This window comes from Callorhinus ursinus, unplaced genomic scaffold (genome assembly GCF_003265705.2).
Source record: "Callorhinus ursinus isolate GAN/ISIS: 27379988/994484 unplaced genomic scaffold, GSC_fseal_2.0 scaffold3083, whole genome shotgun sequence".
In the NCBI taxonomy this organism is placed as follows: domain Eukaryota; kingdom Metazoa; phylum Chordata; class Mammalia; order Carnivora; family Otariidae; genus Callorhinus; species Callorhinus ursinus.
In genome coordinates, this window is record NW_027400137.1 from 1027 (window position 1) to 6097 (window position 5071).

General features: G+C 59.4%; 1 non-coding gene across 1 annotated transcript; it reads left to right on the forward strand.

Moving 5' to 3' along the window:
• The first annotated feature begins 1525 nt into the window (after positions 1-1525).
• LOC112819039 (U2 spliceosomal RNA) lies at positions 1526-1716 on the forward strand. Its single transcript, XR_003206748.1, has one exon. It is a non-coding gene; the product is annotated as a U2 spliceosomal RNA (small nuclear RNA).
• Positions 1717-5071: the final 3355 nt, after the last annotated feature.

The following is a 5071-nucleotide window of genomic DNA, read 5'->3' on the forward strand; positions in this document are numbered from 1 at the left end:
AAGCGCATAGGCGACCAATCTTATCGGTGCTGGTGCCAGCTACAAGAGAAACTCAAAACTAGGTTGGGGCCCGAGAGGGGCGCCTCTCGGGGGGTTGGGGGACGGGGGGAGGGGGAGGGGAAGGGGGCGGGTGGGGAGGGAGGGTGCACGAAACAGGCCCCACGTTAGGTGTTATTAGGGCCTGGCCTTCAGCGAGGAGATGAAAGTTCGGAGAAGTGACTGGCCAAATCGCTGTTTCTCCCCGAGGGCTGGCTACTCGAGGGCCGACTCCCGCCGGACATTTCCACAGAGGGCCTCGGGGGCTAATCCGTCAGGAAGGTAACTTCCTTTAGGGTCCCGCTAGACCGCGCGCTTCCCCGAGAACGAGTGAAAGAGACATCGTCGCCACCCCCACGGGAGAGAGGGAAACCCCCAGGCCGGGAGGCACAGAGCCGAGAGCTAGGGCCGGGCGGTGACCGCAAATGTCCCCACCGCGTTAGCGGCCTCGCTCCTGCCGACCCAGGTGCGTCGGACCGGCAGCCCTCCTCCCCTCCAAGGTCCACGTCCGGTTCTCAGGGCTCCCTCCGGTAGACTCCAGCCGCTGGCGGGGCCTGTGCTCCAGACGCAGGCGGTGTCTTGGGACAGGCTGAGGGCGGCAGGTCACCGGACACGTTTCTCAGCCTCTCTGGTCTCGGTGATCACAGCTGGGAAGCGAGGGTGAGAACAGCTTCAACTCACTCCGGGGTCCTGAGGATCCAAACGGAGAGCAAAGCCTGCATGCAGGGCAGGTGCGTCCGGCGCGCGGCGGTGGTGCGATCAGGGTTCTTTCCCCGCAGGGTTGACGCCACTGAGGAGTCCATGAGGTTGAGGGGCGACCGTGCTAGTCTCACGGTCCTTACGGCTAAGTGCAGGCTTTGCGGAGAACCAACCGAGCGGGGCCGAGGAGTGGCTGGCGGGGTGGGGGTGTCTCAGTCGCGGGAGGCTGGAGAGGAGGCGGGTAGGGGGAGGGCGGAGGCCGGCTCCCAGTCACAGGCACAGGTTCCTGCCCCGGCCGCAGTTCGCTCCCCGCCCAAGGTCGGGGGCCGTGCCTGGGGGCCCGGGGGGACGCGCCCCTCCCGGGCGCACAGCGTTGACCCCGCGGCGTTCTCGGGCGCACGGGGACCGCTGGGGTCCCGGAGCTCCCCGCCACACACACACACCCCCTCCCCAGCTTTGGGCCGGGCGTGGGGGAAGGGGGGGTGTCAGCGTTGGGACGCCGGAGGTCCGGGGACCGGGGGGCGGGGCTAGGGCGGGGCGGGACCGCAGTGCTACCGCCCCGGGGCGGGGCATGCAAATCGCCGGTCATCCTCTAGGGAAGGACGCGAGGGAGCCGAAAGGGATGTGAAAATTCACCAGGAGCGCGGGGCAATCCCTGCAACTGCAAGCGCGTGTGGAGCGGACCGCCACAAGATAGTGAGCCAGGAATGTGGACAGAGGGTGACATGGCTCACCGTGAGTGCAATATGGATGGCGGTGGGGTGGTGGCGGCGAGGACAGAACGACGGGCATCGCTTCTCGGCCTTTTGGCTAAGATCAAGTGTAGTATCTGTTCTTATCAGTTTAATATCTGATACGTCCTCTATCCGAGGACAATATATTAAATGGATTTTTGGAGTTAGGAGATGGAATAGGAGCTTGCTCCGTCCACTCCACGCATCGACCCGGTATTGCAGTACTTCCGGGCACGGTGCACCTCCCCCCCTTTGGGGGGCAGTACCCGTTGAGCCAAAAGCAGACTCTCTCGGTGTGGGGTGCGTTTTCAAGCATGCTCTTCGGGTCCCCGGTTTGATTGTCCGCTCGTTGCTGCGCTTATCAACTTGAGACAAGCAGCGAGTTTCCGCGTTTTGATTGTTCGGGGTTAGAGGTTGTTTTGCGTTCCCGCGTGGTCCAGCCTCTGGCTCTGAACGGGTCGAGGGCTTGGCGACGGGGCAGTCCCAACTGACTCGGTCTCCATCTTGGGTGATTTAATCTTAACGGCAACTTCTGCTAGTTCTCTCCTCGCTGTGCCGGCCCCTCACTTAACCGCCCGGAACAAAGGCCGAGCAGCTGGGGTCAAGGGTCCCACGGCCTTCTCCGGTAGAGAAAGAAGACTCGTTTCTCCAGATGTATCTATGGCAGCGCTTATCCACCGTGGTGACACTCCGGGAACTCCAGGGGTTTCGCTTTAATCAAACTCATGCCCCAGCACCGCCATAGAGCAATCGAATTCGAGTCTCTGGGGCGGGGGCCCGAGGCTGGTGGCCCTCCAAGCCCGCCCTCCGGAAGCACTCCTCGGAACATCTGGGAAGGTGCCGCCGGTCAGCTTCCTCTGAACCCTGAATTCCCCGTGACAATGAAAGCGTTGGACGCGCTCCTGCAAATCCTGGCACAAGTCGCTTCAGGACAGTCCCGGGCCTGGCTTCGTGTTTAGCACACCGCAGGCGCTCAGTAAACAGTGTACCGATGAGGAAATAACGAATTCCCTGGGCCTGGCACACACAGGAGACACCCTCCCACCCCCCACCCCCCCCACCCCCCCCACCCCCCACCCCCCACACCCCCGTCTAGTGGGGAGACCTTTGGACCCAGTCCCTGGATCTGTTGAGAGCCGGTGCGGGACGGAGCTGCTGTGGGGTGCTGCCGCTCTGCGGAACCAGATTGATCTGGTTGCGGACCCCTTCCCCAGTTCATCCTCCAAATTTGTTTTAGATGTAGAGACTGGTGACCCCTGCCCCCCACGAGGCTATGGAAGGGTTTATAGCTCACATAATGAGGCTTTCCAGGGAGAGCAAGGTGGCTCCCAGGCCGATTCAAAAAGGGCCCCTTTGAGAGCAAGGGGAGGAGTCTGAGTTGGTGTGTTTATTATGGTGGTGAGTGGAGGGCCTGGGGTAAGGGCACCTTACAGATGACACGGGACCTTCTGTGATCCTGCCTTCCACGGTGGGCAGTGAACAGACGTCCATTGGATCAGAGTCTGATGTAATAAGGAGGGTTCCAGCCTGGGGGGGCGGCGGCGGAGGGAAGGGGTGTGGGTTCCTGTGAGAAGCTGAACCTGCTGGCCAAGTTCAGGATATGAATGAGCCTGTGAGGGAAGGGACGTGGGGGTGTGGGGGTGAGGGGGTGAGGGGGTGAGGGGGCGATTATGGTAGGAAAGAGCCCACCAGAAGCAAGCGTCCCCTGGGGCAGTTCCAAGGCCCAGATCGTAACTTGGAGGTGGCTGGGCAGGGCAGCCTGATGCAAACCGGTCCCCTCGTTCCCCAAAATCGACCCCCCCACTCTTGCTTCAGACTGCAATGTCCCGGTTCCCCCCTCATGTGGACGTGCCCTGAAATTCTGACTCGCATTGAAATTCTGACTTTAAGCTCCCCTACGATGTCAGGCAGGCCTTCCCGATTCAAGCTGGCTCTGTGTTCCATCCCACCGTCGCATTTCTTTTTTTTTTTTTTTTTTTTTTAGATTTTATTTATTTATTTGAGAGAGAGAGAATGAGAGATAGAGAGCATGAAAGGGAAGAGGGTCAGAGGGAGAAGCAGACTCCCTGCCAAGCAGGGAGCCCGATGCGGGACTCGGTCCCGGGACTCCAGGATCATGACCTGAGCCGAAGGCAGTCGCTTAACCAACTGAGCCACCCAGGCACCCCCACCATCGCATTTCTTGACTATGCATCACATGCTCCCGGTAGGGACACGGAGCCAAATGGGAGAGGCCTTGGGCCTCAAGGGGGTCACGGCCAGGTGGGAGCCCCAGCCATGTGTTCATCTCTCTCAGTCCTCTGTGCATCGGAACCTGGTGTTCCGGCCATTTGGCCAGGTGTCTTATCCGGGTCCTGGGCAGGATGCTCCCCGCATGGGGGCGGGGAGGAGAGAGGAACGGTGTCTGGCTTCTCTCTACTCCCAGGACCAAGCACCACCCTGGCGGGTGGTGTCACAAGAGGTGACTCTTGGTTAAGTCGGAACCGGTGGTGATGGCAGGAGGCCCAGAGTCCAGTGAGGTGGGACCTGGACTCCAGCTCGGCCGTGGGCGGTTATGTCCTGCTGGGCAGATCCATTTCCCCAGGGTAAGAAAAGACAAGAGCTTTATCACTGGGCGCCCTGCTCTGTCCGAGGGTCCGTCCACTCTGTAGTGCCTGCCGCTTTCCAAAGGGGCGTCCATTCTCTTGAGAAGGATTCTCCATACAAATGTGACCCTGCACCCCACCCGCGACCATGAACGCCTAGGGGGCAGGAATCGGATCACAGTCGCCTCTCAGTGTTGGGCTCTAGCTGATGGGTGCCCAACCATCATCTGCATGGACATGATGGGTCAATCCCGTGGACTCAAAGAATCAAAGGTGGTTAGGTCAGTGTGTTCTGCTTTCTCTCTCTCTCTCTCTCTCTCTCTCTCTCTCTCTCTTTCTTTAAAAGTAAGCTCTTGGCCCAAGGTAGGGCTTGAACTCATGACCCTGACATCAAGAGTCGCATGTTCTACTGACAGCCAGCCAAGCACCCCTGTTCTGCTCCTTTTTTCTTTTTTAAAGATTTCATTTATTTATTTGAGAGAGAGCACGCACGCACACGCGAGTGGGGAGAGGGGCAGAGGGAGAGGATCTCAAGTAGATCCGGTGCTGAGCACAGAACCCAAGGCGGGGCTCGATCTCAGGACCCTGAGATCATGGCCTGAGTCAAAATCAAGAGTCCCATGCTTAACCCGGCTGAGCCACCCAGGCGCCCCCTGTTCTGCTACTTTTTTAAAGAAAAATCCAAGGGGGGGGGGGGGCGCCTGGCTGGCTGGCTAGGTCAGTAGAGCACCCGAGAGATTACTTGAAAATAAAATCTTAGTGGCGCCTGGATGGCTCAGCCGGTTAAGCCGCTGCCTTGGGCTCAGGTCATGACTCCAGGGTCCTGGGATCGAGCCTCGCGTCGGGTTCTCTGCTCAGTGGAGAGCCTGCTTCTCCCTCTCCCTCTGCCTGCCGCTCCCCCTGTTTGTGCTCACGCTGTCTCTCTCTCTGTCAAATAAATAAATAAATTCTTAAGAAGAAATCTAGAAAAAGAAAGAAAGAAAGAAAGAAAGAAAGAAAGAAAGAAAGAAAGAAAGA